This window comes from Coffea arabica, chromosome 6e, assembly GCF_036785885.1.
Source record: "Coffea arabica cultivar ET-39 chromosome 6e, Coffea Arabica ET-39 HiFi, whole genome shotgun sequence".
Taxonomy (NCBI): Eukaryota; Viridiplantae; Streptophyta; class Magnoliopsida; order Gentianales; family Rubiaceae; genus Coffea; species Coffea arabica.
Window position 1 is genome coordinate 57,212,456 of NC_092321.1, and position 16,248 is coordinate 57,228,703.

Below are 16,248 nucleotides of genomic sequence, written 5' to 3' on the forward strand. Positions count from 1 at the left end.
TACATAGACATATCCATCCGTCAAGTTAATTTGGGATTGTTTTTTCCATGGAGTGATTTAGACAAAGTTGAAAGATGAATCAAATTACTCAACACTCGAATCGAAATCCGATTGGTAAAAATTTGTTCGATCTTAGTTTCCCAATTAATCAAGCCAAATTTGAACAGCATTTTATGTTCTACAACAGTCAAATTTGATATAAAACTTGTTCAAACTTGATTTGAAAAATAAACAAACCAAACTCTAAGGATAATAGCCAATATAATTTTGGAATGATAATGGACTCTGATTAAAATCCATCCATCAAGTTAATCTGGGATGTTTCTTTCCATGGAGTGATTTAGGAACTCTAGGATCCAACCGCAAACGCGATATCAAACTTTGAGAGACAAACTTCACTAAACGCAACCAATAATTGAATAAAAAAACAAATGCTTTGGATATATTTAAGAAAAACTTATTAATTAGGATTTCCAGTCACAGAGCTGCAACTATTTACGCCATAACATTAGTGTCTTTCCCTTATATATGATATATTTATTTCATCATTGATTTCAGCATCTATTTCATCTTTGTTTCCTACTTTTCTTTCAAAATATTTTACCATACAAAAATTTCTTTATTCATACTACAAAATCCATCCTAACTTGAACAAAATATTTGAATTAGGGTTCACACTTTGCGAAAACCTAATAAGCAAAAGATAGTGTATGATAGAAATAACGTAGAAGGAGAAAAGATTAAACAAATCAAATCTGTCTTCCAATTAATTTTGCAGCAAATCAATGGGGAACCACCAATTTCAGCACAAAATATAATGATAAACAGAGGGAGAACAGAAGATGAAGTATTTTTTATGATGATTTTGTTACAAACTAAATATTTGTTAATTAAATATTTTGATAATCAATACAGGCTTCAATAAGCTACTCATTTCTAGCAATGAAATGGCACAATATGGTAAGCCATCAATATAAACTCAGTTTATACTGAAAGTATATAGAAGATTTACTCTTTTATCTCATTGCATTTGGTGTCATTTGCTCCGTAAAAGAGTTAAAGTGTTTTAGTGTGAACATGTATGCAATTGAAGCAGTCAATAGTAGTTCTATACTTCTCATAATGGCTCCAACCCTCACCTCCAATATGTTTTCCTTTTCCTTTTCTTTTTGTGCTTTTTATGTGTCTCTATGGCACCCAATTTTTTTAAAAAAAAAACCAAGCACATATTTTAATACTACCAAAAAGAAGGGAAAAAATGCTTGGGTAGAAATAGTTTGTCGACTCATTTGTAGACCATATTGGTATTCAAGAATAATTACTTTTGACATTCGATGACATACAAAAAGTGGTAGTTATCATGTCTGAAGATGCAGGAAAATTAATGTATCTCTTAAAAATGTATATGATTCACAAGTAAACTCATATACCAAGAACCTACTAAAGTGTTTTTCAAAGAGAAAAAAAATGAAAAAATAAGTGTCCTACCAATATAGGACCTAACACTCTACCGACACAACCCCCCCAAAAAAAAGGAGAGATCGAAACTTGATTTGCCAATATGTCCAAAATTGTATCCCTCATTTATGCTTGTGTGAGGAACCAAAAAACATTTATAACAAAGAATGCTGATTGAAAAGGAACTAACAAATAAGATATGGAGCACTTTGACATTCAATCAATAGCAACCATGTCAACTTGTTGCATAATGCGCGCAGTTTTTTGACTTCCAATCCATTGTATTTTGCTTCTTTTGCTCATGACCCTACACACGCGGTACATTGAACAATCTAACTTGCTTAATCTAGCAAGTGGTGCCTGTCCATATGCATCAATGTCTACTACTTGACCTGTACCACTGAGCACCACTCACTGAGTTCATATTATTGATTGATAAAGTTGATCTCAGAAAAATATTAAAAATAAATCATTAATTTAGGGATCGAGACCTCATAAGTTGAATTTCTATCTAGTTTATGTAGTTCAAACTGACTATTATAATTCTTATAATATTTATTGTAAACTCACGTAGTTTAGATGTAAACTTGAATCTATCAACTTATACAACTAAATTGATGCACAGTTTATAATTACTTCAAAATTGAACTAAGTTTATACCAGAAGTTATACAAATTATAATAATCAGTTTGAACTCGACGTATTTTAACTTGTGAGGTCAGATCCCTAACACAGACTGATTTTTTGCTATATATACATGTCATCTTTACTCTTTTCAAACACGAATTGCAAAGAGATTAAAGATTGGAAATGGCTAAATCTCAACTGATCAGCTACAAGACCTTGGTTGCAGTCCTCTTCTGCTTTCTCCTCATTGCTTCAATCGGTTAGTTGTCAAAAACTTCCACTATTTATACCAAACTTTGCAGTGAATCACGCACCTGAAGTCATTCTTTATTCCAATTTCCCAAGTATGTAATGCTCTGGCATGTTGTCATTTATCAATATTACCATTACATAACAAAATTTTAAAAAGAATCAGTATAGTACTTAACTACTAATAATAGTCTTAAGTCCAAGACAGATTATCAAAGTTGGATATAAAATGCAACTCTCTTACACTACATAAACTAATGGATTTTTTTTTATTTTCTGAAATGCGGTCATCAACTTTTTCTTTTCTATCAACCGGCATTTATAACTTAGCCCCTCACTTGTTCTCGTTCTTTACTTAGGCCTACTATACTTCCTTATGAAAATTAAGAGTTGCATGAAAACCACATATTTACATTAATCTTTAGGGCCCTTTAGAAACTATTAGAAAGGGTAAACTTGATTTAGCTTTACTAAGCATCATGCTCTGATCACATAAACAAAAACAATTAACATAAAAACTGAAAATTTTTAGCATGTTCTTGCTTATTGTATACAAAGTTACAGATGGCGGAGGCAGTAGGAAAAATTTGCCCGAAGCGCAGCCAGACATGGACTAGGGTATGCATAAAAACTGAGAATTGCGACAGCTAAAGCAAGAGTTGGGAGGGAGCTCAGCATGTAGCTTGTCACAGAAGCGGTTTGGATTTGCTTGCTTCTGTTATTTTAAATGCTGAGGGAATTCTCCATCTTTGGTTCCATTAAAACTGTCTGTGTTTCCTGTTTCTGGAGTTACAAAAAGCTAGCTGCTGCACATTCCCAAGATTTGCATGTAGAAAATGGGAACAAATGCTATACTAGGCATAACTATTAACGTCCAGAGTAGTTTTACTGTTGCTAAATAAGGATATGGCGTTCCCGTTTGATCTGTTTGTTAATGTTAGTTCTTGTTATCCTAATATTGGAATATTATGCAAGAATCTTGTATTGAATTTTATTTTCTAATATAAAAGGTCATGTAAAGTCGGCTGCCACAGATGACCATGGCAAGGTGCCAACGAAAGTGATTGGGAAGCCGTCTACCTTGCGGCTGCAGATGGCCACGGCTGAGCCTCAGGTGGGACCGATACTTACGAACCTTGTTCCTATCAGCACAAAGGATAATGTGGGAGGACACTCCAACGAGAGTCTTGATGGGGCAATTATGCGACCACCCACTATACATATGCATCCAGATTTTGCTGTGGGGAAGAGTGTCGCGGCTGACAGTCAGGCAATGGCAACCCTGGAAGAGACAAGCGAAGGGGAGGTGACTACCCTGCCTGGGACTGGTGAGGGGAGCATCAAATCTAGTGGAAAGGGGATGGCAAAGGAGGCTGGTGGGGTGCAAGCAGAAGGGCGGACATCAAGGGATTTAGCTGACGCAGGGAAGACTGAGGAACTACAGGAAACTCAGCGACGGGTGGGAAATTTATCCCCTAGGGGCGGATGTCACAGGAATGCTGTTCAAGGGGAGGCATCACTGCTGGAAACATTGCATATAGACCCGGTGGCTATCTCTGGCAGCCATGCGTAGGAGAAAACGGGACTCAAGGAGATGTCCTTTGCAAAGTCGCGAGGTATTCATGCAAGTTTCCCTTCTGATAGAACTCTAAGATCTATGGTTAATTTATCAACAAATTACTTCTCTGTCTTATCTGATGATTAAGTTGCTTTTTTGGAATATAAGGGGAGTGGCTTGAGCTCCTAATTTAAAAAGATTAAGGAAACTTATCAAACTGTACTCATTACAATTGGTGGTAATTGTTGAACTAAAGACGGGGTTGGAGAATATTACTGATATTAGACTAAAGATGGGGATGGACTGTTGCATAACCAATCAATGGGGCTCTGTTTGGGTGTTTTACTGGTCTTTGTTTAACTGTCAAAGTATCGGGAAGTCGCCCCACAATTTAACTATTCAAGTACAAACTCACCTATTTCCAGCTTCCATTAGTTTGTCATGTATTCATACTAAGCGCACGGACCAAGAAAGGGATTTAAATGTGATTACAAATGAGGGGGAAAAAAGGGGCGGTTTGCCATTCACACCGACGGAAGGATTGGATTTCTTGAATTTCATGTCAGTGGCAGGAGTGAGTGATGCGGGGTACTCTGGGTCGAGATATACCTGGTGTAATAATCACACGGGTGCAGCTCGGATTTGGAAGCGCCTTGACAGACTACTAATAAGTGAGTTAGCTTTGGAGATGGAGCAACAAGTCATGGTCCAGCATTTGGGGCGTGATCCATCATATCACTCCCCGTTACTGCTCTCAAGGGTTATAAACCCAAGCCATTTCGCTTTTTGAATGTTTGGACCACACATAAGGACTTGTTGGGGTGGTTAAAGATTGCTGGTCTCAATCGGTCAGTGGGTGTCCCTTGCATATACTGGCAATGAAGCTTCGGAATGTTAAACAATTTCTCAAACAATGGTCTAAGAATTTGTTTGGTGATATTTTTGAGGTAGCTCGATGCACAAAGCACGAGGTAGTGGATGCTGAGATGAAATACGACCTGAATCCCACGGATCAACTGTGCTGTAAGCTGCATCATGCTCGAGGACGATTGCGGCGCGCGCTGACACTCAAGAAGGGTTTTTGGAGGCAGAAAACACGGGTGAAGTGGCTTTTGGACGAGGACAGGAACTCCAAATTCTTTCACTTAGTGGTAGCAGAAAGGAGACGTCGGGCGGTGATTCATCGGATTAGGAAGGCAGATGGAGAGTGGATCGAGGAGGAGCCACAGATTGGTGATGCGGTGGTAAGTTTCTTCCAGGAGCGTTTCACGGCAGAGGGAGGCTTGACATCTAATGAAATTTTGAAGTTCATTCCGAAATTGGTCACTGCCCAAGACAATTCGCTGTTAACGGAGATTCCTTCTCTTCAAGACATCAATGACACAATCTTTGCACTGGATGAGGAGAGCGCAGCGGGCCTAGATGGATTCACAGGAAAATTCTTCACCTTCGCATGGGAGATGGTAGCCACGGATGTGTACAGGGCGGTAGTGAGCTTTTTCTGCGGTGCTGAGCTCCTTCGGAGTATCACAACTACCTCAATTGTTCTACTGCCAAAGGTGGAAAACCCACAAGACTTTACTCAGTTTCGGCCCATAAGTCTGTACAATTTTGCTAACAAAATCATCTCCAAGTTCCTATCGGAGAGATTGGCTAAGATATTACTCCGGATCATATCTCCACAGTATAGCGGTTTTGTGCAAGGGCGACAGATTGCGGATAACTTTTTGCTGGCTCAGGAGTTATTAACAGATATCAAGAAGACAAATCGAGATGGTAACGTGGTGATTAAATTAGACACGATGAAAGCATACAATAGAGTCTCATGGTATTTTCTTCTGCAAGTGCTTCGTCACTTCAGGTTCAGTGAGACCTAGATAGACATGATATGGCACCTGGTCTCTAATGTCTGGTTTTTGGTATTGGTTAATGGCTCTCGACAAGATTTTTTCAAGTCTTCATGGGGCTTATGACAAATGGATCCCATATCGCCAGCCTTATTCGTTATTGGAGCAGAAGTGCTGTCTCGAGCCCTAAATACTTTAGTCACATAGAGGCGATTCACCCCTTTCAAACTACCTCCTCGTTGCCCTGTAGTATTGTACTTGGCGTATGATGATGATGTTATTATATTCTCCAGTGGTATGAGATCTTCTCTAAAATTGATTAAAAGGGTACTGGAGGAATATAGTGTTGCATCAGGCCAATGGATCAATCCCCAAAAAAGCTGCTTCTTGACTCATCCATGGTTTCCGTCACAGAGAGCAGCATTGATTGGACAGGTACTTGGGTTTCCAAAGCAAGCTTTCCCGATACAATACCTAGGATGTCTGTTGTACGTAGGAAGGCGAAAAAAGGTTTACTTTGCAGATATATATAATGCGGTGGCGGCTCATATCCTGTCATGGAAGAATCAGGTTTTATCAGCCGGAGATAAAGTGGTATTGATTAAAACTATGTTATCCTCAATGCCGAATCATTTGCTCACAGCTTCTTCTCCTCAAAAGGGGATATTCGTGGCATTGGAGAAGTTATTTGCAAATTTCTTGTGGGGGTCATCTGATTTTGGTACTAAATTTCACTAGATGCGGTTGGAGGATTTGTGTCGGCCGTAGGAAGAAGGGGGTATTGGTCTATGTGGTAATAGGGAGGTCTACGACTCAATCTCGATTAAACTTTGGTGGAAATTTAGACAACAGCAGTCGCTATGGGCAGAGTTTATGTCAAGAAATTATTGCGCGGGGTTGCATCCTTGTCTACCTGAGGATAGCCATTGGAGTTCCCATACGTGGAGGAGGATGGTTGCGGTGCAGCAAGTAGGGGAGGACCACATTAGCTGGATCGTACAGCAAGGATCGATGGATTTTTGGCATGACAACTGGATGGGATCAGGAGTCTTATGCAACAAGGTGGAGATCTTCCATGACCATTTGATGGCTGATTTTGTCGATCGGGGGGGCTAAAATGTCGCCAAGCTTAATCAATATTTGGATGCGGTTCTGGTAGGGTGAGTTCTGGAGGTTGCACCCCCATCCTTTCCGGGCAATGATAGAATGGTTTGGACCTTGACAAATTCTGGCACCTTTTCCACATCATCGGCCTACTCACTTGTCGAACGGGTTACTAATAGCTCATGGCCTTCTGTCTTTGTCTGGCAGCAGTCTTCCAATTAAAATCTCTTTCTTTATGTTGCGACAGCTGTAGGGCGGCCTCCCTCTTACGGACTAATTGAGGAGATTTGGGATAAGCGGCCCCTCTAGGTGTTGGTGTTACCAGGATCCACGGGAGGAGGACCTAAATCATGTTTTTTGTTCAGGAGAAGGGGCAAGATTGGTTTGGCGTCATTTCGAGATTAATGCTAGTGAAATGAGGGAGGTGAATACGGTGCGACATATGGTATGGTTTTGGTGGTTAAGGAGAGGGGATAACATATATTTGAAGTTTTTGAATAGTGTTCTCCCATCGATGATTTGCTGGGAATTATGGAGGATAAAGAACATGAGGGTTTTTGAAGGACGGAGAATGAGGGTCAGGGAGACTGTGAGTCGGATAGTCCAACTACTAAGTGACATCTTGCATGTACAGTTCCCGAGCATTCAGTGTCAGATTCCTCGTGGGAAGGGATGCTTCGGGAGTTGGTTAACCGACAAAAGAGGATGATCATTCAGTCGGTCAGCTGGGTATCCCCGCAGGGGGGTACAAGTTAAATTCGGATGGATGTTCTCTGGGGAACCCAGGATTGAGTGGAGGAGGTGGTCTAGTGCGTGATTGTCTAGGTAATTTTGTATTTGGTTACTCTGAGCACTTTGGGACAATGACTAGTCTGCATGCGGAGCTTCGGGCGCTGCTAGTTGGCGTTAGATACTGTATTGCTCGAGAGTACTTGGAGTTACACTTAGAGGCGGATTCTCTTACCCTTATTCGGATCGTTCAAGGGGTTAGTGCTTGCCCATGGCAGTTGCAAAGGGAGCTGGATGAGTTGCTTATGTTTAAACAACATTTTCAAATGATTTCACATTGTTACAGGGAAGCGAATGCTCCAGCTGACCATCTTGCAAATTTGGGTGCTGATTCTAAGTCAGGTGTTTAATAGGTTTTCAGATCTACCATGGTTGGTCAAGGGGGATATTAGAATGGATAAGTTAGGGTTTCCATCATTTCATAGACAGGTAATTGGTTATCTGTGAATGTATCCAGCCAGTGTAAGCATGATTACAACATTAATGGAAAGTTCAATTTTTTCAAAAAAAAAAGGGACAAAAGCACTCTTCATGTCCGGTTGGCCATTGTATTGCATGGAGTGAGATGTGATGGTACATGAAGTATCTAAATAATTTTGGGATATGATGTATGTGAAAAAAAACTATTTTTTGGAATATCATTTATATATCAATTATTTTTGGTACTTTTTTCTTTACTCTTTACTTTGTTCCATTTTACATTTTTCTTATTCTTTTCTGTCTTGTATGACTAGTTATTTTAATTTTTTAGTATTATTATTCGTATAGTATTTTTAATGAACTTCAACTTATTCTCTTTTCATCTCTTTTCTATGTTCAATTATTAGTAGTAACAATAATTGCAAAGCATATTTTGTATGGTATTCAAATTATTTAGGTACATCTAAAACAAATGAGCTCATAACAAATCTAATTATTAATAGTAAAGTGGCAATTAATAAGATTAAAATAAAAACAAAAATATTAGTAGCAGTATATTATTCGTTAACGACACTTTTTTAGAAATTTTTTACTCATTTGAGAAGATAAAATTTTTGTACTTTTTGTTTTCTTTTTGGACAACAAAATTATTCTAAATAATATTTTGCTTGCATTACAAACACAATTTGCAATCAACTTTTTATTTTTCCAATCATCTTTTTTTTTTTTTACAGACATCACATCCCAAAAAATACTACAATAGTTATTTCAAATAATTTTCTTCTTGGATTGTGAGTAGTCCATGAAGTGCATAGAGGTGCTATTCTTCCACACCTACATCTTGAGTAGAAGTTTGTTGCTTCATATGCATTTCTTGAGCTACAACTATTAGGATGGTGCTCCATGTGTGTAGAAGACTATGCAGCATCTGTGAAGAAAAGGAAATTAAGGATGTGATGAAGATGATAATAAATGAGCAGAATGGACAAGTGACGGTAGGTGGAGATAGCCATTTATACTCATTTGGAAGGAAGGCAATTTTGTCAGGAAATTTCAACAGACAGAGCTTGCAAGACACGCGCTTTGTTTGACCATGAAATTTGTGAATGATAGTTTTCTTAGGGTTCAAAGTGCCTATAAACATACTTTGGGATGTATTGTGCAATAGTTATAAAAGTTCATGACAGTTTTTTGCATTTAACCTTTATTTTTATCTTCTGCACAAGAACTGTATTGATCAAAACTTTAAAACATGGAGGTTTTTGACTTAATGGGAATTAGGTTGTTTGTTAGAAAGAAGCTGAAAAATGGACTAGAGAAAGGTGGAGGCGGTTTGGGATGTAAAGATTGGTAGTTGATGGAAATTTTGTATTGAGAAAGCATTGAGGTTGAATTTCTTTGAAATATTAGTGTCTGTTTAGGGTGAGAGTTTTGGCGCAAGGGGAAGAGCCCTGGTTGGGATTTTTTGGCTGCTGGATTGGTTTGATTATATTGGATCGAATTTGGGTTTTCTATATCGGCAGAAGTGTGGGCCTTCCAACCTACTTACTTTAATCCTTAAAGGATTCCCTTGATTGGGAATATATTATAATTAAGATTTAATCTTAGCAATTAGGAGTGATCTTTACCTATAACTATCCATTTAATAATAGAAGAAAAGGGCAGCTTCCACACCACATTAAAAAAAAATGCAAGCTTTAGTTGGGGAAGTGCTTGAGCACTTATGAAGCTTGGGTTCACAATTGGATATCCAACACTGAAAACCGTCTTTACATTGGATGGTTTGGTGTTTTGATGATCTGTAGGTTGTTTGGAACATAAATGGTTCAAGGAGTCGAGGCAGGAATTAGGAAACTTTGTTTTCTCCTTTTTTCTTTTCAATTTAAAAAAAGTAATTTAGGATATTTGAAAAAAAATTTAGTCTGACATTAAAAGTCAGGGAGGTTTGTGCAATTTTAAAAATTTGAGACGAGCAACATGAAATTTTTAGAAACCACAAGGAAGGTTCTGAAATTATTCCTTAATAATAAGCTTGTGGTCTGTACTTATTAGTAGGGTGAGAAATTTTATTCAATGTAGTAGGGGGCAGGGTCAGAGCTATTTACATTTGAGGGTGGGTAATTGCTCCCTCAAATTTTTAAAATTTCCTTTTATACCATACAATTATTGTCAATTGTATTTTTATTTAGCTATAGTTTAACAGTTTGGACCCTCTCAAACTACAGAAATTGTGTATTGTGCCCCCACAAACAAAATAATAGTGGGTACTTACTAAAATTTCAATTAATCAAAACCCCATTATAATAAGAAACAAGTGAAGCAAAATCCAAAAAATATGAAATAAGATAATACATGTATAAAAAGTCAAATGAATGATGTTAGATTGAAAGTAATATTAAAGGGATAGCCAATTATATTTATTGTATTGAAGAGATAAAAGAGCTAATTATGGGAAAAGAAGAACAAAGAAAACTACACATAGAATATTTCTACGTTACAAAAGATTTCTCAGAATATTTCTTTCTTTGCTAAATTTGAATTATGTTGTACTATTACTTCTTTATTTGGTTGATTTATTAACTCACTCTCTAATGATTTGTAATTGTATAACTTATTTGGGTATTAAATACACTACAATTTAATACTCACTGATTGTGCATATAATTTTGTAAAACACAAATACTAGTTATTCAACTAACTAATAAAACAAGAAGAAATGCTAATTCTAATTTTGCTTTTCAAGAAAACATTTCTTAAGATTAGTCGCATTATGCTAACTATCAATTAATAGTACAATATATTACCCATTATATAAGAAATTAGGGGTTTTCGCATCTTGTAGTTGTCCATACCATCAAGATAGTTGTTTTGAGCCTTGACCAATTCCAACTACCATCAATATTGTTGGCTCTCAATTCAATCCTTATATTGCCTAACAATAAACAATTGTCCCTCGTGATTTTGGTCATGACTCCACCATTTTGGTCGTGACTCCGCCATGCTTTGTTTCACATACGAGTTACAAAGGAGGAAACAAAGAAAGGAAATACAAAAAATTTCCTCATCCTTTTGTTTTTTATGTATGCATACGTACAATCGTGCCATTCCTAGGAAATTTGCTCATACCATACTATTGTGCTATTTTCTCTGAAATTTTCAACAATCATGCTGACAGGATGTCGAGCCTATGCAATAATAATTTCCTACTCGAGAAAAATACAAATTTTGTATATAGCGGTGAACAGGGTCGAATCCACAGGGATTGGGGATAACTTATTTCTTTCAGAATCCGAAGTATGGGGATTTTTGGAGAATATAAAATTACTAATTAACTAACTAATGAAACAATTAAAAGAAATAAATAGGAAATAATCAATAACCAATACGACTCTAGCCAAAGGTGCAACTTTTCAGACACGGTCCATTCAACTGATCATCGATGCAAAGATAATTCAATTACTCATTAATAGATTGGTTATAGTTGTCATACACGCGATGAACAACCAGCCTTTCCTTAATTTCTCGATAGTTAATGTACGACTGTTAACTATTTCTCTAATCAAGAAATAACCCTAGGTACGACCGTAGGATTTAATTACTCGATTGCATTAATAATTAGAAAAGCCCAATCCTAACCAACAAACATGCTACGAGGGTTTGTTTAAGTTAGATCATACGTTTCCCTAACATGAAACCAATCACGCTAGTCGCCACTGGTATTAATCAATTGAACAATTACGGATTCAATCAATTAATATGGCATTAGATTATCAGGTTAATTCGAATATCGGGCCCTTGACATTCAAATAACATAACAAACATAAGCAATTAAATCAGGAAACGTACAAATACCAATGAATAAAAGAAATAAATAAAATTAATTCGATCTCACAGATATTTGGAACTGCACCTTCAAGTTGGCCTTCGACTAGATGAGAATTTAGCCATGCCTCACGTAATTTAATTGAGGTCCAGACCATCAAAGGAACCAAGAAAGAATAAAACTAAACTATGCTAAAAACTCCCCGTAGCCTTTCTTACGATTGTCCTTATATAGCCAAAAGGAAATGACTAAAGCTATCTATCCAGTGGTCCCCACGAATAAGGAACAAAAACAACCCTTTGCACATTTGTTTCCTTTCATTTAGGGTTGCAAACGAGTCGAGTCGAGTCGAGTTTTGAGCTAATCGAGCCGAGTCTCGACTAAATTTTACCAAGCTCGAGCTCGACGAGCCGGCAATTTTCAAGCTCGAGCTCGAAAAAAATAAAAAATAATTATTTTATTTTTTAAAAAATAAATAAAATAATATTTTTTTTCTTAATAAATAATAAAATATTAAGGATATATACTTAATTTTACTATGAAAATAAAAAATAAAAAAATATATATAATATACGTAATTTTATTATTAAATAAAAATAAAATTATATATATACTCAAACTCGCGAGTCGGCTCGCAAGCTAACGAGCTTAATATTCTGAGCTCGAGTTCGAGCTCGAGCCAGTCGCGAGCGGCTCGATTCGTTTGCAACCCTACTTTCAATTCAAATGACTAATGCCTTTCTTCTCTCCGTGGTCCCCGCACAAATTGAGAGTCCAATTCCCACAAGTAAGCTCCAGCCGAATTTTTCTCTTTTCGTTTCCTCTTGCTCCTCAAAGGCTTCAACTCCTAATCAGCAAAAAGGAAATGCCATCCGTCTGCTTTGTGAAGCTTGTTTGGAGTCTCTCACATGTGTAGCAACTTTCTCCAACAGGTCCCCTTTTTTAGCACTTTCTAATTCCATTTTCTGTAGATAGGTCCAAATACCAAATATAAGTATATATCGACAATTTAAAACACTATTTAAAACACCCCTATCAATTCCCCCCACACCTAAATTATACTTGCCCTCAAGCATGAGAAAAGCAATTGAACACCAAAAATTCGACAATGGCTATTGCTCCAACTACCGTATTGCCAAGATACCCAAGAAAAATAAATATCAAGCATCACAGGTCAAGATCCAAGAAAAATCACCCCGGCTAGCCTCTAAACCACCAACTCCTCCAATTTAAAGCAAACTAATCTAAGAAAACGGAATGGTTGCTCACATTTATCAGCAAACGGTCCAATTATTAACCAAAATCTCGACATTAAGATCACAAACCGGCAAGCTGACTTATTCACATACTAACACAATCTTTACTTTACTTCTCTTTTTTTTTTTTTGAGTATCAAAAGACTTTGTCTCTAGCCCTTAGAGTCTTTTGACGCGAACTCCAACATTTGCCAGATGGAGGAGCCCGGTTACTCAACTCCAATTGCTACGGGACCACGCACTCATAGTAACTACTACCTTTTGACGCGAGAATCAACACTTTAAGTGAAGATCCCCGGTTACTCAGTAGTAACCACTAGCGGAGTACAGTCAACTCTTATTTACAACCATATAACACAATAACTAAAAATAACAGCAGCCAGCCTCAAATTTCCAAACATGAAGAACTAAAATTAATAACTGGACCAATTCACATGAAAAATGCCAACAATCATTCCCTATGCCTAGAAAAGTTAACTAAAAATTGGAAAAGTTAAGCAATTATTGATATTCACCAAAGAGATGTTCCTGAACTCAACCACATCAACTTGATACCCTTTTATTACTAAAACTTGGCAATAGCAGCATTAGGACAACAATCCAGCATCAAAACTTGGTATTCATATAAAACTGATCACTAGAAAGAAAAAGAAAAGAAAATAAATGAAAGATAGGCAAAAACTAACTAAAAATAAAGGAAAAGCCCATAGAAACTAAAAACAAAAATACTAGCACCAGAACGATCCCCCCCCATACCTAATTCACACATTGCCCTCAATGAGATAATATAAAAGCAGAAGGAAGGAGAGGGGCAACGGTACTTCCCTGAAGTCATCAAAATAGGGGCGGTTTAGGTGGAAATTGTGGATCAACTCGCATCTGGAGCTGGTGCCATTCATGGCTTCACCATGGACTCGAGATATCACTCTAAGCAACAAGAGACTACAATTGCCAACAAATAATGGAAGCCGGAAATTCAAAGCAATAACAATTTTAAAGCCAACCCAACGAATAAAATGCACAATTCAACCACCCAGAGGACATACAAATACCCCAACACTTATAGCAATGGCAATCAATAAGCACTTACGGTCCCAATGTAGTCAATTTCAGAATCAATGCAGTCCAAAAGTGCAACAAATGCTCCAAAGATGTAGGACATGAATTTAAGAGGCAGAGTACCCCAACAAGTCAATTAGGCACAATAGATCAGCAATAAGCAAAGGAAGGGACACAGTAGCCTTCCAATTCAATAAATAGACGCAGAAAGTACCCCACAATACCAGAGCACAGCTCCCAACAATGCACCAAAACAACAAGTCTAACGAAATGAGAGTGGTGCCACTAGCTAATCAAAAGAACAAATTTCAGCACCGGGACACAATGCCACCCAAAATCTCAACAACTGTCTCCAATTGGGCAGGCAAACACCCAATGGAACCTACCAAAAGTAGCAAATGACCCAAGAAACCGACACAACCAGCAAAAGTAGTTCAAAATTTGGACTACAACTAGATCAAAATGTTTGGCAGTTTGCAATCAAGTAGCCCACCAATTAGAACCAAGTATCAACAAATGTAGTTATACTACCCCAACCAGTACCACTGGTGCACAACAAAAATTTAATCAGAGCAAAAGTAAATCAGCCACAAAAACCTCTTAGAAAGTGCAACCAATGGTGCACGGAACTAACAAAAGTTAAAACAGCTACTATCGCCAGTACCACTGGTGAATGCACAGGGACAAACTAAATCAAATAGCCAACTCAAATATGATTCCCACTGATGAAAATAGAGGCCTCAAGTAGGCAAAACCAAATGAAAGCTCAACAATGTAATCGATGCCAGAAAAGACCCCAAACGAAGCAGCAAGTAAATGTAATTTCACCCTTAAAATTGAACCCAGAAAATGTCCAATTCAGCTACGAAAAAGAACAAAACCCAACACTTGAAAGTGTAGGGAAAATACCAAAACAAGGGTAGAAAATTAATACCTCCACCTGTCACTTTTGACAGGTGGTAACGCACGGCAAGGAGGTGGCGAACAGCAGCAACGGCGGCCAGCATGCGAAGGAGAGCTGGTGGTGGCGTTCGACTGTCGGCGGCTGTGGACTGCGACTGGTGGAGTGGCGAGGGAGGAAGAGGCGTGCGAGGACGATGGCGCGGCTGGTAGAGGCGCACGAGGGAGATGGAGGCCTAGTTGCCGATGGAGGTGGCGGCGTCCGTGAAGCTGATCGTGCGGCACAGGAGGAGCTGCGGCGGCGGAGGAACTCAGCGCGCTGTGGGTGGACGGCCGTGGGCAGGGGAGCGGCGGCGGCCGCGGCGGTTGGTCGAGAGAGTAGCGAGATGGTGGTGCGGCGAAGTGGAGCTTAGGGGTGGCGGCAGCAGCAACGCGCTAGGGATGTCGGGCGAAGAAGAAAGCAAAAGGGGAGAAAGGGAAAGCAACGGGGAAGAAGGAAGAAAGAAAGAAAGAAAGAAAAGAAGGAAAGAAAGAAGAAAAAAAGAAAAAAAGAAAGAGAAAAATAAAAATAAAATAGATTTTTTTGTCTTTTGTTTTCCCTTTTTTTTTGGTTTTTTTCTTCATGTATATTTCTTTCAAAAATTATTCGAACATAAATTGTCCAAATTTGAAATTTTTTTTTGAATTTAAAATTTTTTGTTCTTTTTATTATAACTTTTTTTTTATTATTATTAAAAGTTTTTGGGTCGCCAAACACCGCGCGGGCACGCCAAAATTGGTAAACGTCCACTGATCTCGAAAGACACAAATACCGCATGGGCATGCCAAGATTGCAAAACCTGGTCACAGTGGAGGAAAATATTAATATTGATACTACCCAACGGGAAAACGACAAAACGAACGAAATCAACAACTAAAAACAATAAAACCAATATTCGGATTGCCTCCCAAAAGAGCGCCTTTCTTTAATGTCTTTGACTAGATATTGTCATGTTTGTTCAGAGAGGATAAAATCTTGTGGCTCGTTTCAGTGCTTCATCCTCTATATAATCCTGATAGCCCTCGTAAATTGAGTAATTCTTGAGTACACAAGCTACGATCTTCCATGGACTAGTAGATGGGGTCAAACAAGTCAACAATGATCTGAATTCTTCACTC